Genomic DNA, 27,639 nt, shown 5'->3' with positions numbered 1-27,639 from the left:
ATGAGGTGGCCAAAGTATTAAAGCTTCAGCATTGGTCCTTCCAGTGAATATTCAGGGTTGATCTATTTCCTTAGGATTCTGCTACCTGTGGTTGGAGAAATTGCAAAAGCAGAAAGTTCTGCTACTGAAGAGCTTGCAGACTTAGTGGGGAAAGGTAAAATGTACAGAGGGAAAAGATGACATGGGGAAAAGTAAAATGTATATACACAGGATAAAAGATGACGTGGAGAGAGAAAAATTGAACAAGGGGTGCTATTCAGTTGGGTGGCTGATATGGTCTACTATTTAGTAGAGGTAAAGGAGTTAAAGGATGAGGAGCAATTCCTTTGTGTAGAGCTGGCAGTGGTAGAGCTGATAGTGGGGATGGCCTTCCACCTGCCTGCGGATGCAGTGGAAGTGGTCCTGGAATTGATGAGCAATCTGTCCATGCTCCTTCGTTTCATGTTGAAATTCTCTTCCAACATCTTTGATCTTTTATTTCTGGTTTTGAAGCTTATCTTAAGTTTATAGTTGGGTTCTGAATTCTTCATTTTTCTATCAAAAGTGTGAAATCAGTGTCTAACCTTCATCTGTGCTTGAACTCTGGGTCCATACCAAGGCAGCAGACAAGCTATTAGTCCCATAAATTTCTTCATGGAAGAAGAGAGTGTCTGTATAGTTTAACTGAAGTTTCCTGGAGATTCTATTTTAACATTCTCTCTTCACTTTGGAATTATTGCATAAAAGGCTAACTTAGATTTCACCAAGTACTAATAAGATAGACGGGCAGTTTGTGAAAATAAGGACTACTTGGAGTTAATATTGAGAATTTCAAGCAATATGATTACAAATAATCATTTAGCTTGGAGATACTATTGAGATTCTTCAAGCAATATGATTACAAGTAATAATTTAGCTAGAGTTACCTGGCACTAGGATCCACTCCGGTTCTAATGGAAGGGGAAGACACTGACTTTAGGGAGAAACAAATTGCAGACCATTATAAACATGAGATGTGACGGATGAACTTGGGGCTGGGAGTGGTGAGCAAGATTAAGGAGAAGAAATCTAAGGAATAGTCATCTGAGCCGATGTTTTTACAGATCTTTTGGGTGGTTAGGCACTGTTTTGAGCACTTCTGTCATTTTCACTCACTGAATCCTCACAACTCTATGAGGCAAATACTCTTATCCTCACTTTATAGACGAGGAGATTGAAGCAGGCAGTGACATCACTCAAAGTACACAGGTAAAAGCAGTGTGGAGAGAATTGGAACCTGGGGAGTGTGGCTCCATAGCTTATGCTTTTACCAATTTACTTCTCAAACAATTCCAGGGTAAATAAAAATAACTCAGATTAAATCTAGATGGTAAAGAAGTAGAACTCAAGGCTGGTTCCCTGGTTTTAATCATAAATGACTAAAAGAACTGTTGCAATAATGATGCAAAAAAAGGGAGACAGAATGGAGGCTATTCATTATTTAGTTACCTGGGTAGGCAAAGGTATATATCGATATGTTTGTTCTTTGTATAACTTAATTTGCATATAGATTTGGTAAAACCTCAATTGTTTAGGGAAGTCTTCTCTCTTTAAAATATACTCCTAGCCTCCGGAAATATGTAGGGCATGGCATCTTGATGAAAAGACAAGTTTTCCAGTAATCTAGGGCAGTGATACCCAACTGTTTTGGTACCAGGGATCAATTTTGTGGAAGACAGTTGTTCCATGGACCAGTGCTAGCGGATGCTTTTGGGATGATTCAAATGCATTACATTTATTGTGCACTTTATTTCTATTATTATTACATTAGCTACATTATATTATCGGGTATTAGATCCTAGAGGTTGGGGACCCCTGATCTAGGAGCTAGCTTAGAAAATGAAGTGTACCATCTTTCTAAATTCCATATATATGCGTTAGTATACTGTATTGGTGTTTTTCTTTCCGGCTTACTTCACTCTGTATAATAGGCTCCAGCTTCATCCACCTCATTAGAACTGATTCAAATGTATTCTTTTTAATGGCTGAGTAATACTCCATTGTGTATATGTACCACAGCTTTCTTATCCATTCATCTGCTGATGGACATCTAGGTTGCTTCCATGTCCTGGCTATTATAAACAGTGCTGCGACGAACATTGGGAATTTAGAAAGATGGTAACAATAACCCTGTGTACGAGACAGCAAAAGAGACACTGATGTATAGAACAGTCTTATGGACTCTGTTGGAGAGGGAGAGGGTGGGAAGATTTGGGAGAATGGCATTGAAACATGTAAAATATCATGTATGAAATGAGTTGCCAGTCCAGGTTCGATGCACAATACTGGATGCTTGGGGCTGGTGCACTGGGATGACCCAGAGGGATGGAATGGGGAGGGAGGAGGGAGGAGGGTTCAGGATGGGGAACACATGTATACCTGTGGCGGATTCATTTTGATATTTGGCAAAACTAATACAGTTATGTAAAGTTTAAAAATAAAATAAAATTAAAAAAAAAGAGACATATATATATATATATATATATACACACACACACACACATGAATTTTAAACATGAAAAAAAAAAAAAAGAAAATGAAGTGTAAGTTTCTTGTCCTAGTATCTTTCTGTTCATTCATAGCATTTAATTTTGTCACTGTAATGCAGTAATTTTTTTTTTTTTTTGCTTCTTCTCTAACCATTTTATTATTGGGTATTAATTTGAAAATATTTTCAGGAAAGTTTCTAGGACTTGATTGACAGAGAATACTTCACCCATATGACTCAAGGTCATGAGTTTTAAGGTGAATGTATTTTGGCTTGATCCTTTTTGTCCTAAGGAATAATTGTCACATAGTGTATAAATTTAAGGGGTACAGCATACAAATTTAAGGTTTGATTTACATATATTATGAAATGAATACCACAACAGGTTCAGTTAACATCCATGTTCTCAATAGATAAAGTAAAAACAATAGGAAGAAAAATTTTTAGTTGTGATGAGAACTGTTCTCTCTTAATAACATTCATATATAATCATACAGCAGTGTTAGCTACAGACATCATTGTATATATTACAGTCCTAGTACTTAATTATCATTGAAAGAGTATATATGTTTGCCATCTTCCACCAATTTCCTATCCCCCATCTTTCTGCCTTGGCCTTGTTTTTGGTAACCACAAGCCTGGCTGACCTGTTTTTCTATAAGTTTTTTTTTTTTTTTATCCATATGTGAGATTATATGGTATTTGTCTTTCCTTGTCTGACATTTTTCATTTAGCATTGTGCCTTCAGTGCCCACCTATGTTTTCACAAATAAGGTAATTTCTTTGCTTTTTTAAAAATGGCTGAATAATATTCCATTGTGTTTGTGTGTACACATCTTCTTCATCCATTCATTCATCGGTAGTCACTTAGATTGTTTCCATATTTAGGCTATTGTAAATAATGCTTCTATGAACATGGGGTTCAGATATGTTTTCAAGTTAGTGTTTTTGTTTCCTTTAGATATAATCCCAGAAGTAGAATTGCTGGACCATATGTCGTTCCACATTAATTTTTTGAGGATCCTCTGGCTAATGATCCCATTGACAATGTGCAGAAGTTTCCTTTTCTCCACATCCACACCAATGTTAGTTATCATCGTCTTTTTGATGATGGCCATTCTAACAGGAATGAGGTGATAACCTCCTTGTGGTTTTAATTTGCATTTCCCTAATGATCAGTGATGTTTAGCATCTTTTCATGTACCTTTTGGCCTTTTGTATATCTTCTTTGAAAAAATGTCTATTTGCCCATTCTTTGATTGTTATTGTTATTTATTTGCTATTGAATTGTCTGAGTTCTTTATGTATTTTGGGTATTAACCTCTTGCCAGACACATGAAATCCAAATATTTGCTTCCATTCAGTAGGTTGCTTTTTCATTCTGATATTTTCCTTTGCTGTGTAAAAGCTTTTTAGTTTGACCTTGTCCTACGTATTTAACTTTGCTTTTGTTGTCTTCGCTTTTGGGGTCAGATGCAAAAACAACGTCGCCAGGATCAGTGTCGAGGAGTTTACTGCCTATGGTTTCTTCTAGGAGTTTTATGGTTTCAGGTCTTATGTTCAAGTCTTTAATCCATTTGGAGTTAAATTTTCTGATGGTATAAGATACCAGTCTAGTTTGATTCTTTTATATGTGAATATCCAGTTATCCCAGAACTGTTTATTGAAAAGATTATCTTTTCTTCATTGCATATTCTTTTGTCAAATATTAGTTGATTGTATATGTTTGGGTGTATTTCTGGGCTCTCAGTTCTGTTCCATTGGTCTACTTGTCTGTTTTCATGCCAGTATTGTACTGTTTTCATGACTATAGCTTTAAAGTGTTGGCATGATCCTTGATTCTATTTTGTTTCTACTATTTTTCTAAACTTCAGATGATTAATGGTGGTATTTAAAGTTTCCTATAATGACACTCTAATAATAGCAGAGTTTAGAATTACTTCAATGAAAAGGGTTCATTGAGTGTCTGAATTTGGTTAGTCTGATATGTCGGATAATAGATACGTGTTGAGTGAGAACCACTTATGGCAGAATTTCCTTTGCTAAAATGACCTATTTTTGCTACTCTCCTGAAATCAATACCACTTTGAAATGTCATTTAGGTGGGAACAGACCATTCTTTAAAAAGCACATCATTTTGTGTGCCTCTAATTGCTTAATAGTCATACAAAAAATACATAGTGGTTAATTAGTATTGACAAAGGAACAGCTATGCAATTCTCCAGGAGGTTGCAGATTGCAGTTAGAAGTGCTTTAATATATACAAATGCTTGAACCGAGTGCAAAGATGCTTTTGATGCCTTAATCTTTCACAGAACTGGGTTTTGTAACTTTAAAAAGAATTGTTTCTTTAAAAAAAATGTAAGTTATAAATTAGATCATTTGGTGAAAAATTCATGAGACTCTAAACAAAATGAAATCAGAGACAGTGTTTGTCCTCTGAATTCCTGTGTTTCTGGAGCTTAGTTCCTATGACTAGAGGAGTTGAGTGTTTGAGTGTTTAATAAACGTTGAATGAATGAGGTAAATATGAATTGCAAATGAATTTGGAGACGTGAATTAAACAAAAAGTCATAAAATGAACTAAAGGAAGACAATAGGCTCGTATGAATAACAGGATCTCACTTATTAAATTTGGCCTTTAAGTTGTAGAACTTTTTACCATAGCTCTCAGGATATGCTACTCATAATGTCAGGTTTTAAGAGATAACATATTTTGTCACTTGGTGGCATCATTGTAGTTACGATGGAGTTTTAACTAACTAAGCTGAAGGGATTTGTCTTTGACATGTATCATTAAATGCTCATCTTTTGATGAAATGCATGAGGCAGTATTCAATTGGACTATAAAAGTATGGCAAAATGTTGAATATGTATTTTTTTCTGTGAAAATTCAAGAATAACTCTGAAATTAAAAATAACTCATTTGTTTGTAATGATTGCTCCTTTTTCTTCACCATAAAGCTTCTCCAATGTGATGCAAGAAATTAAATAAAGATAAAGGTAGATTAATGAAGAGGTAGTTGAAGTAATTTGGAAAAGGAAAATTATATGATATTATTAAATTTTAATGAGAAATTTTATTTATCATAAACATTAGAGCTTTGTAGACTTAAACTGTTTCCTCTGAGCTATTCCAAAATGTTCACTATTGAAGGGGAATTATATACTTTTTCTTTGAAATTTCCATCATTTTTTATTCATAGTAATCTTTGTCTATAGTCACCATTATTTTAGATTGAAATCTATTTGGTCACCACTGGATTGCTCAACCTTCTCTTAACACTTCCTTTAAAGATCTCAGACAAACAATGAAATGGTCTCTCATGTTGGATCCTTGCTTTAATTGGAAGACAAGCGATGATTTTCATTCAGTACCCTTTTCCTCCTATTTTCCTACTTCAGGCAAAAAGTTAATTAGAATACTACATTACTGTTTAGGGGCTTCCCAGGTGGCTCAGTGATTAAGAATCCTCCTGCTAAGCAGGAGACTTGCATTCAGTCCCTGGGTTAGGAAGATCCCCTGGAGAAGGAAATGGCAACCCACTCCAGAATTCTTGTCTGGGAAGTCCTATGGATAGAAGAGCCTGACACTCTACAGTCCAAGGGGTTGCAAAGAGTTGGACATGACTTAGCGACTAAACAACAACAATAATTACTGTTTAATATAGGAAAAAGTCAGTATTTAAAAAAGTAAATTCAATGGACATTTCTTAGGAAAGCGTGAAATGTCATCTTTGTGCAAAATGAGTCTTTTTTGAATAAGAGATTAAGCCTTTTGGCTCTTTCCTTGATTGATATATTTATTTATACATTAAAATCTCTCTTGGTAAAGAAGTACAGAATTAAAAACAAAACAAGCTCCACTGGCATTACATCATATTTTGGACTGCCTAGTCAATGCTATCTGTTCCAAAACATATATCCAAAATATTCCATATCTTCCATGCTTTGCTCGTGAAATACAGTCTTGCCTAGATTATAGAAATTTATTTAGCCTTGTCCTTTGTTTTAAATGTTGAATATTCTTCAGAGATTTTCATGTAATGGAAATGTAATTAATCTTCCCATTTCTTCTTGTCTACACTTATAACAAATTAGAAGATATTAGTTAAATACTTAGAAACCAATAACTCTTGAGATTTTACGTTTCAGATTTGTGGTTCAGTTTTTTGAAAAGCATTTGTATTTTATCCAGAAAGTTAGCAAAAGAGGTAAACACATCAATTAAGCAGGATTCTTAGGCTGTGATTTGGGGAGAATTAAATGGATTATGGCCACAATGCTTTTCCTGGGGCAGCTCGGAAAAGTCTTTTAGCCCTTGAAGAAACAGTGTGTGACTTTCTAGGAGGCCACAAAGATACTTCATTGTGTAGACACAGAAGAAACCCTGGAATAGAATATGAATTCTGCTTCAGGGGGAATTTTGTCTCAGCAATTTGCTGTTTGTTGTAGCAATTTGCTAGAGGCCAAATATGTTAGATACTATCTTATCCCCTCAAAGTTTATAAGAACTACTTGGTTGGACTTGGTAATTATTGTCAAGTGGATCTTCAAAATACAAATTGTGACCTAGAGCCTAAGGTTCCATTCTCAACTTTACTGTTGCTCAAAAGTTGATTAAATATACAGTGCCTTGCCTAAATATGAATTCAAAAGATATGTTCTTTTTGTGAAGCAGTGAAATCTAACTTGGAGTTTAGATAATACTGCATTTTAGTGTAAGATTGTGTTGGAAATATGTGTTAACTATCACTTGAGTCTTATCACCAAGAAGAATTCAGAATTATGAATATATGGTCATGGTCTTTATCCAGAGAACAAGTTCAAGGAAATTCCTCTAGTTTTTGGGTTACAATGATTACTCTGATAAACAGTTGTAAAAAATACATTTTCTGATTTCTGTGTGTATTAGAACAGTCACACTTGACTGAAAATACTTGTACTCATTTAAATCCAAGCATAGAAAGAAAGAATAGAAGGGCAATAAGCTGAGCATTTTGATGTTCTTCATAATGTTGTTTTGCCATCAAGCAATGATGGACCTACATATTTCTTCAAGTCTTTGCATTTCAACAGTTATCCGCATTTCAGCTAAAAACAACCATATGCTTCACAGTATCATAACAAGATTCTCAAATTATTTAAGAGCAAGCAAGATGATAGGACAGGGGTACAGAAACATCCTTGTTTTCTTGACTAAGTTTAATCCTTTACTATTTCTTCAGTGTCTGTTCGCTAAAACAAAACTGTTCTTGGCCAACAATGACACAACTCGAATGCATCCACTTGGTCAACATTTTATTAGATATATTTGGAAAATCTAGGTAGTTCATTACAAATTTTTTCTCTGCAGTAAAGGAGCACTTAAAATAAAAACACTTGAAGTGTGTTTTTGTGTGAGATGGGTCGACTTCAGTGGAAGCAGCACCCAAAGGAACACAGGTTGATATGAGAAGGCAGGCTGGCAGCAGGACACTTTGAAAATTTATTCTGATACACACTATTAGAAAACTGAATTATGATAACTAAGTTTAAAAAAAAGATACGTTTAAAAATTGTACCTAAGGACATTTCAAAATGGATCTCCTGAGTGCCTCTGTTACCCTGTCACTGTTTATAATTTATCATTTTTTTTTTTTTATTGCTGGTAGCTTTGTGTTATTTTTACTTGAGTGGTGCTTTAAAAGTGAACGGTGTGAAGATGTTAGTGGAAGGACTTGGTAAGATATGTGTTGCAGGGGCTACTGGAATAGGGTGAAAGGTGAACCAAAAAGAGTTAAGTCTGAAATACCAGGTCAGTAACAGGCAAGCAACGCTGGGACATATTTGAGATAATCCAGATTTAAACTGATATCAAATATGACAGGTTTTTAGCATGTTTATTGGCTCAGGATGTTTGTTTGTGTGTTTAACTATAACGACTCAAAGACCTTCGATTCTATACTCAGAGGCTTTTTAGAATCTGAGTCTACTTTTAAAATGACATCTATTTTAACCTTGTGCAGCACATAAGATCCTTGAAAACTGATGAATCTTGTTAAGTGTTCATCGGATAAAATACCCACCAGGATATCCATTCACTTTCCTCAGGCGCCATGGGACTGCTTCTACAGACAGGAAGTGCCGGCTTTGTGCTAAGCCAGCAGAAACATTAGAAACCAGTTAGTTAAGGTTATTCCATGTGCTTAGGGTAATTCAGACAGACAGAAGCCTCAGCCCTTTTGATCTTCTTTCTATATGCTTTGAAAAAAATTATATATATATATATATATATATATATATATGATGAAAAGAAGGATATTAAAGAAAATACTGTTCTTTGGTCAGTTAAATCAAAGGCAGTTCTAAAACAGAGCTAAATTAGAGAGGTGGCTCCCTCATGTAGGCATTGGACCCTGAACAGCTGTTTGCAGTCAGCTTATGCAACCTTGGCACTGTGCTGTGCTTGTAATTGAAGTTCATCTTTATGAGATTTTAGCAGAGCCTGGTCAAAGAGGTTGGTCATTAAAGGCAGGAAGCACTGCGACTTTAGTAAATATAGTAGAAAGAAATGCAATTTTCTTTAGCAAGGTGTTAAGGAGAGAGCTTTGAAATTTATCTTAATTTAGCCTTAGAAAGATATGACCTTGTGCTGTAGAGTTGCCTTTTGATGTACTTGCTTTACATACTAAGGGAGATGACTGTGTTTCCTTAATTGAGTTTGTGTTCTATTGCTTACTTGGTAAAGTCTATTTTAGGAGCTTTATAAATTAACCATAAAAACCTCCCCTAGACTGAAATTTCAGGGACCTAGGAGAAAACTATTTCTTTTATTTAAAAAGACATTTATTTATATAAGATTCAAGGTCATTCAAGTATTAATTTTCTTGTTAACTCTTCTAGTTTATTAGTTTTTCTTTCAGAAAATAATATTCTCCAACTTTCAATAAAAGAACACAGGTCATAGGTTAGATAAACATGAGATATATAATAGTATAAGAATCACAGAAATCTGATTTCAGAAACCCTGGAGAGAAGTAGTGGTTTGAGAGGCTGAGAAGTATAGCAATCTGCCAGGAGATTGGGCTTTCATGGGATATATAATATGTTTGGATACAGTTCCAGTTCAGACATAAGTGAAAATGTCATAATTAAGTGAAAATTATGAAAGTTGCCAAGCTAGGAACTGAAGGTAGCTTGATGAAAAGAAAACATAATGTCAACACAGGTGGATTCCCTTCTTTACTTCTTTGAAAATCTCCTATCACTTTGTCTTTTTTGTTCGTTTTTTTTTGTTTTTTGGCCACGGTTTCAGGGCATGATGCTAGTGGGTGCATTGTCTCATTATATGCATTCTTCCAAGTTCTGCACCTTTCTTCTGTTCAGTCTCACTTCTTCATGGTCCTCTTTTCCCTCTCGCCCTTTGTAGATGTCCACATGTTTGATGTCCACGTTAGCTGAAGTCCACAGTTGTGCTATAGGGTCTGTGGTACCAGCAGATAATCAAATGAAGATAGGGTACAGTAAAGCACAATGCTCTCTCCACTGCTCATGTGTTTAAGTTGCTGAACAGTGGCCCGTCTTAGAAAGGCATTTGCTGCTCCATTTATAGGTCCCACTCCTTCCCCCTCCTGTTTTTTTTTTTAGGACCTGATCTTAGGGTTGTGGTTTTTCTGGGTACTTCAATCAGTATACTTTTATGTATATAATTATACTTCTTACAGACACACAAGGGAGATTTGACAGACAGAAGAGGAAGAGGCAATATGAAGATGGTTCAAAAATAAGAATGATGTGGCTGCCAGCTAAGGAAAACATGGATTCTGAAAAACACAATAAGCTGGACAAGGCAAGAAGTATTCTCTCACAGTGCTTCCAGAGGGAGCATGCTCCTGCTGTAAACTTAACTTTGGACTTGGCCTCCAAAGCTATGAGAGTATGCAATTATTTTGCTTTAATCCATCAAATTGGTGACAGTTTGTTGTAGCATCCATAAGAAAGTAATACAGATTTTGGTCCTGGGAAGTGGATGTTGCTGTAGGAAAATGCCTAAAAGCATGGAAGAGGTTTTAAAACGAGATAATGGATAGAGGCTGGGAGAATTTTGAGGTGCATGATGGAAAAAGCCTGGATTCTAGTGAGTGCTCAGAATGAAGTGAGGAGTATGAATAAGAACAATTCTGTCATCTTAGAGAATATATATATATGTATATATATATGTGTGTGTATATATATATATATATATATATATATATATATATATAGAGAGAGAGAGAGAGAGAGAGTCATGAGCAGTGTGTTGATAGAAATATGAATGTTATGGGTGTTTCCTGTGAGGATTCAGAAGACAGTGAAGAACATTTTATTCTAAAATAGAGCAAGCATGATTCTTGTTGTATAGGCTGAAAATAGACCTTATAAGTAAAGGCCTCAGGTATTTAGCTGAGGAGATTTCCAAGTCAACAGTTGAATATGTGGCCTGGATTCTTTTTTCTGATTATAGTACAATGCAAGAGATAAATTAAGGAAGGAACTGTGAAGGCAAGAGAAACCAGCACTTGATGTTTTGAGAAGTTTGCAAACTAGGACACAGATAGCAGGAGATTCAAACTCATGTGGTTTACAGAACTACAGTATCGACTGGGAAACCCAAGATTTTTCCTGTCTTATAGTTATGTTTTTGATTTTATAGTATCTACTGTTAAAGCCCGAACAGGCAAGTTTTCTCAACCTCTTTTCTCCTGTTTTTCTCAATGACAGAAATAAAAGTAACTCACAGTTGACTTAACTGAGTTCTTAACTACTGTCTAGAGTGCTAGGCTCTGCATATGTTATCATGTATGATTTTTATAGTAGCCTTATTAGGTGGCTACAAGTTGCTTGAGTACAGATGAAGAAACTAAATCCTAAGTTGAATATCTTATCTCAAAGTACACAGCTATTTTGATGTAGCACATGTATTTGAATCCAGATATGTCTAAATACAGAGAATGAATCCTTAACTACTTAGAGGAGTACAATAACTCAAGTCATCAAAGATCAGTACAGTCTCTTAGTACATGTAAGACCCCAAGTTAGAACAAAATAGTTTAACTTTGTAGTCATGCTCAATCATGTCCAACTCTTTGTGATTCCATGGATTGTAGCCTTCTACATCTTCTGTCCATGGGATTTTTCAGGCAAGAATACTGGAGTAGGTTGCCCTTTCCTCCTCCAAGGGATCTTCCTAACCCAGTAATCAAACCCATGTCTTCTGTGTTGCAGGTGAAGTCTTTACTGTTGAGTCCTCAGGGAACTTTGTAGTACTTAAATGTATATGTTCAAAAGATACTTCCTGGTCATATATGTATTAATCATTGCTGATCAAAATAAATGTCAGAGTGATATTTATATATCATGACCTTCTGAAAGTCACTTGAAACACCTTTCAGTTAAAAGATAATTAAAAACTAAATCCAAACTCCAGAAACAGGAGTAATAAGAATAGGCCCCCAAATTTTAAAGCATGTTAAGAATAAGATCACAGGTCCAAAATGGAGTTGCTTATGTTAAGCCTCACTTCACCAAGTTGAGAGTTAGCTTAATTACAGTTTTGGTTCTTCCAGAAATGGAATCTTAAATCAGTCATTCAGGAATCAGCATATCAGTACTAATAATCTGCCTAACAGACACTTGCCATACCCTTAAGTGTAGTAACTTTGTGATGTTACTGCTGTTTGGCCTAGTATAACTTCCTTGTTCCTGCTCCTTTCTGCTTATAAAAGTCTTTCATTTTGTGCAGTTCCTCAGGCTCCTTTCTGTTAGATTAGATGTTGACTTATTCAAATTGATTTTTGCCCAAATTTAAATATTTTAATATGCCTTAGTTTACCTCTTAACAAGCACAAATGGGAATGGAGAATGTTAAGTGTGCTGAAGCTTGGTTAAATGGTCACAACCTGTTGTTGCTACTCAATCACCCAGTTGTGTTCAACTCTGTGTGACCCCATGGATTGCAGTAGGCCAGGCCTCCTGATCCCTCACCATCTCCCGAAGATTGCCTAAGTTCATGTCCATTGCATTGGTGATATCATCCAACCATCTCATCCTCTGATGCCTTCTCCTTCTGTCCTCAATTTCACTTTTCCAATGAGTCGGCTCTTCACATCAGATGACCAAAATTCTGGAGTTTCAACTTCAGCATCAGTCCTTCCAATGAGTATTCAGGGTTGATATCCTTTAAGGTTGACTGATTTGATATCCTTGCTGTCCCAGGGACTTTCAGGAAGCTTCTCCAGCACCACAGTTCAAAGGCATCAATTCTTTGGTGCTCTGCCTTGCTTAGAGTCCAGCTCTCACAACTGTACATGACCATTGGGAAGACCATAGCTCTGACTATACAGGTCTTTGTTGACAGAGTAATTTCTCTGCTTTTCAACTCACTGTCTAGGTTTGTCATAGCTTTCCTGCCAAGAAAAAATTATCTTCTGATTTCATAACTATAGTCACCATCTGCAGTGATTTTAGAGCCCAAGAAGAGGAAATCTGTAACTACTTCCAGATTTTCCCCTTCTATCTGCCATGAAGTAATGAGGCTGGATGCCATGATCTTAATTTTCTTTTATATTTAGTTTTAAGCTGGCTCTTTCACTCTTCTCCTTCACCCTCATCAAGAGGCTCTTTAGTTCCTCTTCGCCTTCTGCCATTAGAGTGGTATCATTTGCATATCTGAGGTTGTTGATGTTTCTCCCACCTACTTTGACTCTAGCTTGTAACTCACCCAGGTTGGCATTTCTCATGATGTGCTCAGCATATAGGTTAAACAAACAGGGTGACAGCAGGCAGCCTTATCATACTCCTTTCTCAATCTTGAACCAATCAGTTGTTCCATACAGGGTTCTAACTGTTGCTTCTTGACCTGCATACCGATTTCTCAGGAGACAGATGGTCTGCTATTCCCATCTCTCTAAGAGATTTCCACAGTTTGATCCACACAGTCAAAGGCTTTACCATTGTTGATGAAACAGAGGGAGATGATTTCCTGGAATTCTCTTGCTTTCTCTATGATCCAGTGAGATCATAGAGAAATTTGGCAATTTGATCTCTGGTTCCTCTGCCTTGTCTAAACCCAGCATGGACATCTGGAAGTTCTTGGTTTGCATAATGCTGAAGCCTAGCATGCAAGATTTTAAGCATGACCTTACTAGCATGGGAGATGAGTACAATTGTCAGATGGTTAGAATATTCTTTGGCACTACCCTTCTTGGGAATTGGGATGAGGATTGGCATTTTCCAGTCCCATGGCCATGGCTGGACCTTCCAGATTTGCTGACATATTGAATGCAACACCTTGATGGAATCATTCTTTAGGATTTTGAATAGTTCTTTTGAAATTCCATTGCATCCACTAGCTTTATTTTTTTTTTAGTTAATTAATTTATTTTAATTGTAGGCTACTTACTTTATAATAATATAGTGGTTTTTGCCATACATTGACATGAATCAGCCATGGGTGTACATGTTTCCCCCATCCTGAAGCTCCCTCCAACCTCCTTCCCCATCCCATCCCTGAGTCATCCCAGTGCACCGGCCACGAGTGCCCTGCCTCATGCATCGAACCTGGACTGGTGATCTATTTCACATATGGTAATATAAGTGTTTCAATGCTATTCTCCCAAATCATCCCACCCTCGCCTTCTTCCACAGAGTCCAAAAGTCTGTTCTTTACATCTATGTCTCTTTTGCTGTCTCACGTATAGGGTCATCGTTACCATCTTTCTAAATTCCACATATATGAATTAATATACTGTACTGGTGTTTTTCTTTCTGACTTACTTCACTCTGTATAAGAGCCTCCAGTTTCATCCACCTCATTAGACTGATTCAAATGCATTCTTTTTAATAGCTGAGTAATATTCTGTTGTGTATATGTACCACAGCTTTCTTATCCATTTGTCTGCCAATGGACATCTATGTTGCTTCCATGTCCTAGCTATTGTAAACAGTGCTGCGATGAGCATTGGGGTACACGTGTCTCTTTCAATTATGGTTTTCTTGGTATGTATGCCCAGAAGTGGGATTGCTGGGTCATATGGCAGTTCTGTTTCCAGGTTTTAAAGGAATTTCCAGACTGTTCTCCATAGTGGCTGTACTAGTTTGCATTCCCACCAACAGTGTAAGAGTGTTCCCTTTTCTCTGTATCCTATTGTTTGTAGACTTTTTGATAGCAGCCATTCTGACTGGCATGAGATGGTACCTCATTGTGGTTTTGATTTGCATTTCTCTGATAATGAGTGATGTTGAGCATCTTTTCATGTATTTGTTAGCCATCTGTATATCTCCTTTGGAGAAATGTCTGTTTAGTTCTTTGGCCCATTTTTTGATTGGATCATTCATTTTTCTGGTATTGAGCTGCATGAGCTGCTTATATATTTTTGAGATTAATTCTTTATCAGTCGCTTCATTTGCTATTATTCTCTCCCATTCTGAAGGCTGTCTTTTCACCTTGCTAATAGTTTCCTTCATTGTGCAGAAGCTTTTAGGTTTAATTAGGTTCCATTTGTTTATTTTTGCTTTTATTTCCATTACTCTGGGAGGTGGGTCATAGAGGATCCTGCTGTGATTTATGTCAAAGAGTGTTTTGCCTATGTTTCCCTCTAGGGGTTTTATAGTTTCTGGTCTTACATTTAGATCTTTAATCCATTTTGAGTTTATTTTCGTGTATGGTGTTAGAAAGTGTTCTAGTTTCATTCTTTTACAGGTGGTTGACCAGTTTCCCCAGCACCACTTGTTAAAGAGATTGTCTTTTCTCCATTGTATGTTCTTGCCTCCTTTGTCAGAGATAAGGTGTCCATAGGTGCGTGGGTTTATCTCTGGGCTTTCTATTTTGCTCCATTGATCTATATTTCTGTCTTTGTGCCAGCACCATACTGTCTTGATGACTGTGGCTTTGTAGTAGAGCCTGAAGACAGGCAGGTTGATTCCTCCAGTTCCATTCTTCTTTCTCAAGATTGCTTTGGCTTTTTGAGGTTTTTTGTATTTCCATACAAATTGTGAAATTATTTGTTCTAGTTCTGTGAAAAATACCATTGGTAGCTTGATAGGGTTGCATTAAATCTATAGATTACTTTGGGTAGTTTACTCATTTTCACTGTATTGATTCTTCCAAGCCATGAACATGGTATATTTCTCCATCTATTTGTGTCCTCTTTGATTTCTTTCATCAGTGTTTTACAGTTTTCTATATATAGGTCTTTTGTTTCCTTAGGTAGATTTATTCCTAAGTATTTTATTCTTTTCATTGTAATGGTGAATGATATTGTTTCCTTAATTTCTCTTTCTGTTTTCTCATTATTAGTGTATAGGAATGCAAGGGATTTCTTTGTGTTAATTTTATATCCTTCAACTTTACTATATTCATTGATTAGCTCTAGTAATTTTCAGGTGGTGTCTTTGGGGTTTTCTATGTAGGGGATCATGTTATCTGCAAACAGTGAGAGTTTTGCTTCTTTGTTTCTATTCTGGATTCCTTTTATTGCTTTTTCTTCTTTGATTGCTATGGCAAAAACTTCCAAAACTATGTTGAATAGTATGGTGAAAGTGGGCACCCTTGTCTTATTCCTGACTTTAGGGGAAATGCTTTCAATTTTTCACCATTGAGGATAATGTTTGCTGTGGGTTTATCATATATGGCTTTTATTATGTTGAGGTATGTTCCTTCTATGCCTGCTTTCTGGAGGATTTTTAATCATAAATGGATGTTGAATTTTGTCAAAGGCTTACTCTGCATCTATTTAGATAATCATATGGTTTTTATCTTTCAGTTTGTTAATGTGGTGTATCACATTGATTGATTTGTGAATATTTAAGAATCCTTGCATCCCCTGGATAAAGCCCACTTGGTCATGATGTATGATCTTTTAAATATGTTGTTGGATTCTGTTTCCCTGGAGAAGGAAATGGCAACCCACTCCAGTATCCTTGCCTGGAGAATTCCTTGGACGGAGCAGCCTGGTAGGCTACAGTCCATGGGGTCGCAAGAGTTGGACATGACTGAACGACTTTTTACTTTTACTTTACTTTACTGGAGTCTGTTTGCTAGAATTTTGTTGAGGATTTTTGCATCTATGTTCATCAGTGATATTGGCCTGTAGCTTTCTTTTTGTGGCATCTTTGTCTGGTTTTGGTATTAGGGTGATGGTGGCCTCATAGAATGAGTTTGGAAGTTTACCTTCCTCTGTAATTTTCTGGAAGAGTTTGAGTGGGATAGGTGTTAGCTCGTCTCTAAATTTTTGGTAGAATTCACCTGTGAAGCCATCTGATCCTGCACTTTTGTTTGTTGGAAGATTTTTGATTACAGTTTCAACTTCCATGCTTGTGATGGGTCTGTTAAGATTTTCTATTTCATCCTGGTTCCATTTTAGAAGGTTATACTTTTCTAAGGATTTGTCCATTTCTTCCAAGTTGTCCATTTTATTGTCATATAGTTGCTGATAGTAGTCTCTTATGATCCTTTGTATTTCTGTGTTGTCTGTTGTGATTTCTCTATTATCATTTCTAATTTTGTTGATTTGATTCTTCTCCCTTTTTTCCTTGATGAGTCTGGCTAGTGGTTTGTCTATTTTATTTATCTTCTCAAAGAACTAGCTTTAGTTTTGTTGATTTTTGCTATAGTCCCCTTTGTTTCTTTTTCATTTATTTCTGCCCTAATTTTTATGATTTTTTTCCTTCTACTAACCTGGGATTCTTCATTTCTTCTTTATCTATTTGCTTTAGGTGTAAAGTTGAGGTAAGCTTGTTTCTTGAGGTAAGCTTGTATTGCTATGAAACTTCCCCTTAGCACTGCTTTTACTGAATCCCATAGGTTTTCAATTGCTATGTTTTCATTTTTTGCTTGTTTCTATGCATATTTTGATTTCTTTTTTATTTCTTCTGTGATTTGTTGATTATTCAGAAATGTGTTGTTTAGCCTCCATATATTTGTATTTTTAATAGTTTCTTTTCCCTGTAGTTGACATCTAATCTTACTGCATTGTGATCAGAAAAGATGCTTGAAATGATTTCATTTTGTTTGAATTTACCAAGGCTAGATTTATGGCCCAGGATGTGATCTATCCTAGAGAAGGTTCTGTGTGCATTGAGAAAAAGGTGAAATCCATTGTTTTGGGGTGAGGTGTCCTATAGATATCAATTAGGTCTAACTGGTCCATTTTATAATTTAAAGTTTGTGTTTCCTTGCTAATTTTCTGTTTGGTTGATATATCCATAGGTGTCAGTGGGGTATTAAAGTCTCCCACTATTATTGTGACTGTTAATTTCCCCTTTCATACTCAGCATTTGCCTTACATATTTTAGTGCTCCTATGTTGGGTGTATATATATTTATAATTGCTATATCTTCTTGGATTGATCCTTTGATCATTATGTAGTGTCCTTTGTCTCTTATCATGGTCTTTATTTCAAAGTCTATTTTATCTGATATGAGTATTGCTATTCCTACTTTCTTTTGGTATCCATTTGCATGAAATATCTTTTTCTATCCCTTCACTTTCAGTCTGTATATGTGCCTTGTTTTGAGGTGGGTTTCTTGTAGGCAGCATCTATAGGGGTCTTGTTTTTGTATCCATTCAGCCAGTCTTTGTCTTTTGGTTGGGGCACTCAATCCATTTACATTTAAGGTAATTATTGATAAGTATGTTCCCATTGCCATTTACTTTGTTGTTTTGGGTTTGAGTTTATACACCTTTTCTGTGTTTCCTGTCTAGAGAAGATTCTTTAGCATTTGTTGAAGAGCTGGTTTTGTGGTGCTGAATTCTCTCAGCTTTTGCTTGTCTGTAAAGCTTTTTATTTCTCCTTCATATTTGAATGAGATCCTTGCTGGGTATAGTAATCTGGACTGTGGGTTTTCTCTTTCATCATTTTAAGTAGGTCCTGCCTTTCCCTTCTGGCCTAAAGAGTTTCTATTAAAAGAATAGCTGTTATCCTTATGGGAATCCCCTTGTGTGATATTTGTTGCTTTTCCCTTGCTGCTTTTTAATATTTGCTCTTTGTGTTTGATCTTCATTAACTTGATTAATATGTGTCTTGGGGTGTTTTGCCTTGGGTTTATCCTGTTTGGGACTCTCTGGGTTTCTTGGACTTGGGTGGCTATATCCTTCCCCATTTTAGGGAAGTTTTCAACTATTATCTCCTCAAGTATTTTCTCATGCCCTTTCTTTTTATCTTCTTCTTCTGGGACTCCTATGATTCAAATGTTGGGGCATTTAACATTGTCCCAGAGGTCTCTGAGGTTGTCCTTATTTCTTTTAATTCTTTTTTTTTTCCTTTGTTTCATTTATTGCTACCATTCTGTCTTCCACCTCACTTATCCTATCTTCTGCCTCAGTTATTCTACTGTTGGTTCCCTCCAGAGTGCTTTTGATCTCAGTTATTGCATTATTCATTTTTGATTGACTCTTTTTTATTTCTTCTATGTCCTTGTTAAACATTTCTTGCATCTTCTCAATCCTTGTCTCTAGTCTATTTATCTGCAACTCCATTTTGTTTTCAAGATTTTGGATCATCTTTACTATCATTATTCTGAATTCTTTTTCAGGTATACTTCCTATCTTCCTCTCTTTTGTTTGCTTTGGTGGGCATTTATCATGTTCCTTTACCAACTGAATATTTCTCTGCCTTTTAATTTTGTTTAGATTGCAGTGTTTGGGGTGGGCTTTCTGTAGGCTGGATGTTTGTGGTTCTTCTTTATTGTGGAGGTTGTTCCCTGTGGGTGGGGTTGGACTAGTGGCTTGTCAAGGTTTCCTGGTTGGGGGGAGCTTGTGCCTGTGTTCTGGTGGGTGGAGCTGGATGTCTTCTCTCTGGAGTGCAGTGAAGTGTCCAGTAGTGAGTTTTGGGGTTCTATGGGTTTGGTGTGACTTTGGGCAGCCTGTATTTTAAGGCTCAGGGCTGTGTTCCTGCATTGCTGGAGAATTAGCATGGTATGTCTTGCTCTGGAAACTGTTGGCTCTTGAGTGGAGCTTGGTTTCAGTGTAGGTATGGAGATTTTGGATAAGCCCTTGTTGATTAATGGTCCCTGAAGTCAGGAGTTTTCTGATACTCTCAAGTTTTGGATTTAAGCCTTCTGCCTCTGGCTTTTAGTCTTGTTCTTACAGTAGCCTCAAGACTTTTCCATCCATACAGCACAGATGATAAAACATCTAGGTTAATGGTGAAAAGATTCTCCACAGTGAGGAACACCCAGAGAGGTTCTCAAAGTTACACAGAGAAGAGAAGACAGAGGAGGGAGATAGAGCTGTCCAGGAGGAGAAGAGGGGGAGTCCAAAGGGAAGAGATCAATATAGCTAGTAATCAGTTCCCTAAGAGTTCTTCACAGCCCAGAACACCCAAAGAGATTCACAGATTTAAGTAGAAAAGAGAAGGGGGAGGGAGGAGATAAAGGTGACCTGGGGGAGAAAAGGAAGAGACAAAAGGGGAGAGAGCAATCAAGCCAGTAATCACACCCCTAAGTAAAAATGGGTACTGAAGATTAGATTCTTAAAGGTACAAATTTGATAACAAATAACAAAAAGCAAAGATTAAAAATCTAGAGTAGAGGTTAGACTCTCAAAAACACAATATTAAAAATACAAAACAAAATCACAAAAATTATAAACTATATGTATATGAAATTTGCTTTTAAAATAGTGGGTTTTTTTCCAAGGTAATATTAGGTTATAAAAATGAAAATTAAAGATGTAATAAAGTAAAAGCTAAAAAAATAAAAATGATAATAATAAAAATCTATATGTAAAAATATATACAGTAACTGTAAAAATGTATACAGTCAGCAAAAACAAGACTGGGAACTGACTGTGGCTCAGATCATAAACTCCTTATTGCCAAATTCAGACTTAAATTGAAGAAAATAGGGAAAACCACTAAAGTATTCAGGTATGACCTAAATCAAATCCTTTACAATTATACAGTGGAAGTGTGAAATAGATTTAAGGGCCTAAAACTAATAGAGTGCCTGATGAATTATGGACTGAGATTCATGACATTGTACAGGAAACAGGGATCAAGACCACCCCCAAGAAAGGGAAATGAAAAAAGGCAAAATGATTGTCTGAGGAGGCCTTACAAATAGCTGTGAAAAGAAGAGAAATGAAAAGCAAAGGAGAAAAGGAAAGATATACCCTGCTGGATGCAGAGTTTCGAAGAATAGCAAGGAGAGATAAAAAAAAGCCTTCCTCAGTGATCAATACAAAGAAATAGAGGAAAACAATAGAATGGGAAAGACTAGCGATCTCTTCAAGAAAATTAGAGATACCAATGGAACATTTCATGCAAAGATGAGCTCGATAAAGGACAGAAATGGTATGGCCCTAACAGAAGCAGAAGATATTAATGAGAGGTGGCAAGAATACACAGAAGAACTGTACAAAAAAGATCTTCATGATCCAGATAATCTTGATGGTGTGATAACTTACCTAGATCCAGACATCTTGGAATGTGAAGTCAAGTGGGCCTTAGGAAGCATCACTACAAACAAAACTATTGGAGGTGATGGAATTCCAGATGAGCTATTTCAAATCCTAAAAGGTGATGCTGTGAAAGTGTTATGGTTAATATGCCAGCAAATTTGGAAAACTCAGCAGTGGCCACAGGACTGGAAAAGGTCAGTTTTCATTCCAATCCCAAAGAAAGGAAATGCCAAAGAATGCTCAAACTACCACATAATTGCACTTGTCTCACACCCTAGCAAAGCAATGCTCAAAATTCTCCGAGCCAGGCTTCAACAGTATGTGATCCATGGATTTCCCGATGTTCAAGCTGGTTATAGGAAAGGCAGAGGAACTAAAGATCCAATTGCCAAAATCCATTGGATCATCAAAAAAGCAAGAGAGTTCCAGAAAAACATCTATTTCTGCTTCATTGACTATGCCAAAGCATTTGACTGTGTGGATCACAATTAACTGTGGAAAATTCTGAAAGAGATGGGAATACCATACCACCTGACCTGCCTCTTGAAAAATCTGTAGGCAGGACAGGAAGCAACAGTTATAACTGGACATGGAACAACAGACTGGTCCCAAATTGGAAAAGGAGAATGTCAAGGCTGTATATTGTCACCTTTCTCATTTAACTTATATGCAGAGCACATCATGAGAAATGATGGACTGGATGAAGCACAAGCTGGAATCAAATTATTGGGAGAAATATCGATAACCTCAGATATGCAGATGACACCACACTTATGGCAGAAAGTGAAGAAGAACTAAAGAGCCTCTTGATGAAAGTGAAAGAGGAAAGTGAAAAGTTGGCTTAAAACTCAACATTCAGAAAACTAAGATCATGGCATCTGGTCCCATCACTTCATGGGAAATAGATGGGTAAACAGTGGAAACAGTGACAGACTTTATATTTTGGGGCTCCAAAATCACCACAGATGGTGACTTCAGCCATGAAATTAAAAGACGCTTACTCCTTGGAAGGAAAGTTATGACCAACCTAGATAGCATATTAAAAAGCAGAGATATTACTTTGCCAAAAAAGGTCCATCTAGTCAAGGCTATGGTTTTTCCAGTAGTCATGTATGGATGTGAGAGTTGGACTATAAAGAAAGCTGAACACTGAATAATTGATGCTTTTGAAGTGTGGTGTTGGAGAAGCCTCTTGAGAGTCACTTGGACTGCAAGGAGATCCAACCAGTCCATCCTAAAGGAAATGAATCCTGAATATTCATTGGAAGGACTGATGTTGAAGCTGAAACTCCAATATTCTGGCCATCTGATGCGAAGAGCTGACTCAGTTGAAAAGACCCTGATGCTGGGAAAGATTGAGGGCAGGAGGAGAAAGAGATGACAGAGGATGAGATTGTTGGATTGCATCACTGACTCAATGGATATGAGTTTGAGTAAACTCTGGGAGTTGGTGATGGACAGTGAGTCCTGGTGTTCTGCAGTCCAGAACTTTGGGGTCACAGAGAGTCAGACACGACTGAGCAACTGAACTGAACTGAAGTGATAAATATATCTAGGAATTTCTTGGAGTTGTTGGAGGCAGTGTTGGGTCAGTTCATTTTCAAATAGTTCCTTGTTCCAGCTTGTACTTTTTCTACAAGTATAGGCCCCTTCCAATGCTTAGTCATTGTTAACTAAAGGGTTTTAATCTGTTGCACCTGTCACTTCCAGAGCTGTTCCCTCTTGTTTGTTTATTTTGGCTTACTCTGTTTAAAAGTCTCTTCAGTGTCTAATTTCTACCCTGACACAAGGGGGCAAAGATGGTCACTTATTTAGGATCACTTGTTCTGTTATGTTGTGCAGAGGGAGGAACATTGCAAAGAAATATTACTGGCGTGTGTGGAGAATGCTTGCAGTTTATGGACCACACTGGGTTTGCCCCAGCTCACTACGGGTGTGTGCTTTCCTAGTCTACACTGCTTAGGCTCCAGGTTGCTCTGCAGGGGATCTCTCCAAAGCAGGCGCTGTGTTTCATGCACTTCCCAGGTCTAAGCTGCTCAGGTTCAGGTTCTCGAGTACTCCACAAAGGCACAGACTTAGTTGGTTGTGCGTTTTATCCCCTTCCCAGGTCTGAGCATCTCATGTGTCCAGGTGCTTGGCGAGCACCTGGGCCATGGTCCCAGCATGGTCCCAGCTGGGCCATGTGTCTTAATCATCTCCCCAGTCCCAGCCGCTCGGTTTCCCGGGTGTGTCATGAGAGCACTGTCCCTGGTGTTCTTTGTGGCTCCTCTGGGGAGCTGATCTCAGGCTGTGACCCTCCTGGCAGATGTCAACCATCCAGGATCCCAGGAAGACTTGGTTAGCAACTGGGAGCCTACTCAGTCTGGTGAAGGATGCCATCTCTGGGGCTGAGGTTGCCCCATGCCTTCCAACTCTGGCTGTTGCATGCCTGCCTCTCTGCCTCCTCTGGGGGGAGCAGCCAGTCTGCAGCTGGCTAGCTCTGCTTTGGTGTTTGCTCAATTCTTTGTTCTGTGAATGGGCCAGGCTGCACCTTAGGTTAGAGCTTTTCATGGGAAAGTTCTCTTTGTCTCTCTCTTTTTTTTCCCTCTCTGATCATCCCACAGTTTGGGTTGCTATCTCATGTGAACTCGCTCAGATTGTTCTCAGGGCTTTCAGGCCCGGTTCTTACCCTAAGCATGCAACTCGTGCCTCCCTGTCCAGCCCCTGCTCACTGGTGCTGGACATGAGTTTCTGGGCTACTTCTTCTCTGGGAGTTGTGGTTAGGCGTGTATTCTGTGAGTTGTTTTTTCCTCCTGGTTATGTTGCTCTCTGAGATTCCAAAACTCCCCACAGAGTTTCCTGCTGTGAGAGGGTATCCTGCTGTTTGAAATCGTCTCCTTCACGACTCCCTCTGCAAAATGGGACTCCATCCCTAACTCTTTTGTCTCTCTTTTTGTCTTTTATATTTTGTCCTACCTCCTTTAGAAGAAAATGGGCTGCCTTTCTGGGTGCCTCTGGTGTCCTCTGCCAGCGTTCAGAAGTTATTTTATGGAAGTTTCTCAGCATTCAAATGATCTTTTGATGAATTTGTGGGGGAGAAAGTGATCTCCCTATCCTATTCCTCTGCCCTCTTAGGACTGCCCACCTCCACTAGCTTTATTAACAGCAGTGCTTCTTAAGGCCCACTTGACTTCAGACTCCAGAATGTCTGGCTGTGGGTGGCTGACCACACCATCATAGTAGTCCAGCTCATTAAGATCTTTTTTATACAGTTTTTCCATGTATTCTTTCCATCGCTTCTTGACCTCTTCAGTGTCCACTAGGTCTCTACCACTTCTGTCCTTTATTGTGCCCATCTTTGGGAAAAATGTTTGTTTCATATTTCCAATTTTCCTGAGAAACCTATAGTCTTTCCCCTTCTGTCGCTGCTGCTTCTAGCTTTATGCACTGTTCACTGAAGGAGGCCTTCTTGTCCCTTCTTGTTGTTTGGAACTCTGTGTTTAGTTGGTGGTACCATTCTCTTTCTTCCTTGCTTTTTGCTTCTCTTCTTTCTTCAGCTATTTGTAAAGCCTCCTCAGATAACCACTTTGCCTCCTTGCTTTTCTTTTTCTTTGGGATGGTTTTGTTCACTACCTCCTGTACAATATTACAAACCTTTTCCCATAGTTCTTCAGGCACCCTGTATACTAGGTCTAATCCCTTGAATCTATTCTTGGTTAAATGGTCACAACCTAGATATGTGCAAATGTGAAGTGTTCTTATTCAAAACTCTCCCCAAACTTTACTTGACCTTGAAACACCTAAGCTTCCTTAAGAAGACAGTTCACATTTCAATTTAAATATCGGTCCAATCTTGTGATTATTTTTTTTTCCTTTTTGATAGCCAAACCTTAGCCACTTCCTAATTTATAATATCAGTCTCAGCAGTGTAAATGGATGTAAGGGGGAGTTTCTGGAAGTTGCAAATTTGCAAGGTTCACACTTATTTTCTCACACTTTCCTCCTGGGCCTGCTTTCCCATCCTTGCCCTGGACTGAGGATGTATGATCGCATGTCTAGACTGTCACTGTCCACTGTTGGGGTGGCGACTGGATATATCACAATACATGTGGGCACAAATCAGTAGAAGGTGAATTTTCTATACGGCACCTCTTGGTCCCTGCTGCACTTGTATGAAACTGGCTATTGATTCTCTGAGTGACCAGAGTCTGTGTTCTGATTCTGCAGTGTAGTCATTGATCCCCTGGGGTCTCTGCTCAGCTCTGTGTTCACATCTTCAGTTGTCTGTCTACCAAATGTTAGAAAGATGAGTCCTTTGGCTTCTAGGGTCCTCACACTCTGTTGAGCACCCACACTACTTCCTCTTGATTGAAGAGACTCTCATCAATCTTATCCATGCCTGCTCTCAGCTTTGCTTGCTTTCCCTTATCTGGTTCCCCACTCCTGGCTGCTTTAGTGACTTAGCAAATCAAGAAGAGTGCCACCATTTCTGTCGTAGTGGATAGGAGGGAAGCATGCAAGGGCCTCTACTCTGCCCCTCACTGACTGAGTGAGTTGATTGACTCCCTCCTCCTCCATAGCAGTTGATGATGCTTTACCCTCCGCTATATCAAAATGTAATATCCTTTATGCTGTCTAGATGCTGTATATAAAAATATATACAGCATATATACACACATATATAAAAGTATATACACCATAATATATAAAAGCATCGTGGTGTGTAGACTGATTTTTAGAATTTTATGGAACACAATTTTTTTTTTCTTTTTCTTTCTTTCTTTATTTTTTTACTTTACAATATTGTATTGGTTTTGCCATACATCAACATGCATCCGCCACAGGTGTACTCGTGTTCCCATCCTGAAACCCCCTCCCACCTCCCTCCCCATACCATCCCTCCGGGTCATCCCAGTGCACCAGCCCCAAGCTTCCTATATCCTGCATCGAACCTGGACTGGCGATTTGTTTCTTGTATGATATTATACATGTTTTAATGCCATTCTCCCAAATCATCCCCCTCTCTCCCTCTCTCACAGAGTCCAAAAGACTGTTCTATACATCTGTGTCTCTTTTGCTGTCTTGCATACAGGGTTGTCATTACCATCTTTCTTAATTCCATCTATATGCATTAGTATACTGTATTGGTGTTTTTCTTTCTGGCTTACTTCACTCTGTATAATAGGCTCCAGTTTCATCCACCTCATTAGAACTAATTCAAATGTATTCTTTTTAATGGCTGAGTAATACTCCATTGTGTATATGTACCACCGCTTTCTTATCCATTCATCTGCTGATGGACATCTAGGTTGCTTCCATGTCCTGGCTATTATAAACAGCACTGCGATGAACATTGGGATACACGTGTCTCTTTCAATTCTTGTTTCCTCAGTGTGTATGCCCAGCAGTGGGACTGCTGGGTCGTATGGCAGTTCTATTTCCAGTTTTTTAAGGAATCTCCACACTGTTCTCCATAGTGGCTGTACTAGTTTGCATTCCCACCAACAGTGTAAGAGGGTTCCCTTTTCTCCACACCCTCTCCAGCAATTATTGCTTGTAGACTTTTGGATCACAGCCATTCTGACTGGCGTCAAATGGTATCTCATAGTGGTTTTGATTTGCATTTCTCACAATTTTTTTTAAAGCAAGACAAGGCAGTTTGCTACATAGTGGGCTTTTGATGGCTTCCCTCCCCACCTTTTTTCCCTCAATTGAAACTCCTCTGTAGTAATCCTAGTGCATTCCATTTAACTCTGGATCTGAGCCAAGAAGACTGTGTTTGTAGTTCTAGGTCCTGACTGAACCTTAGTCTGACCTGGAAGCATTCAGAAACTGTAACTCCTCAGTGTCTATCCCAAACTAATATGCCAGTATTTGGGAGTATGGGTATTTTCCCAGCATAGCATTTTTAAACCAGTGGGCTAGAGGGAAGCCTAGTGAAAATGAATGAAAATGAAAAGTGAAAGAGTTAGTTTCTCAGTCATATCCAACTGTTTGTGCCCACATGTACTATAGCCTACCAGGCTTCTCTGTCCATGGAATTCTCTAGGTAAGAATACTGGAGTGGGTTGCAATTTCCTTCTCCAGGGAATCTTCCCAACCCAGGGATCAAACCCGGTCTCCCACATTGCAGGCAGATTCTTTACCATCTGAGGCAAGTGAAGATGGATGAACATTCTATAAGCTCATTACAATCTCACAATCTCAGAATAAGACAGTATACTAGAAAACCTAAACTGAAGAAGGTAAGATGGTTGAATTAAGGAGCTTAAGTTTTTAGCTTTCAGGTAGTCAAGCAAAAAGGGAAACAGATTGTATAACACACCTTTCACTGTCTAATAAAGAACACATTAATAGTTAAGGGTTAAAACCTCCCTATAGAAAGCATTGATTGTATGAGTCTTAATCTAAGAGACATTCAAAGACATAATTGTTCATATCATTGATAACACTTTTTTTATATAAAATGTTTACATATATTGTTATTGCTTTCCTTTATTGTGAAAAAGAAACATTACTCTCTATTCATGGGCTTTTCAATATACCAGCCCTACTACAAACATCACAATATTGTAACTTCATAAATATTGTTCCTTTATAGCACAATTCATGCTTCCGCACATTATGCAGACCGTACCCTTTATGGATTATACTGCTGAGACAGCACATACGTGGTTAAACATCCCATAGTTCCACAACACTAATACAAATTCTGTGGAGAAGGCAATGGCAC

General features: G+C 37.8%; 1 long non-coding RNA gene across 2 annotated transcripts in view; it reads left to right on the top strand.

The window, feature by feature from the left end:
• LOC123330700 overlaps window positions 1-11,271 on the top strand; it is a 186,052-nt gene extending 174,781 nt beyond the window's left edge. For both annotated transcript variants that reach the window (XR_006546771.2, XR_006546770.2), the window contains exon 3: window positions 10,213-11,271. This is a non-coding gene — a long non-coding RNA (uncharacterized LOC123330700). The remainder of the gene's footprint in view (window positions 1-10,212) is intronic.
• Window positions 11,272-27,639: the final 16,368 nt, after the last annotated feature.

This window comes from Bubalus bubalis, chromosome 20, assembly GCF_019923935.1.
Source record: "Bubalus bubalis isolate 160015118507 breed Murrah chromosome 20, NDDB_SH_1, whole genome shotgun sequence".
In the NCBI taxonomy this organism is placed as follows: domain Eukaryota; kingdom Metazoa; phylum Chordata; class Mammalia; order Artiodactyla; family Bovidae; genus Bubalus; species Bubalus bubalis.
Note: the sequence above shows the minus strand (reverse complement) of the source record. Positions and strands in the feature narration are given on the sequence as shown.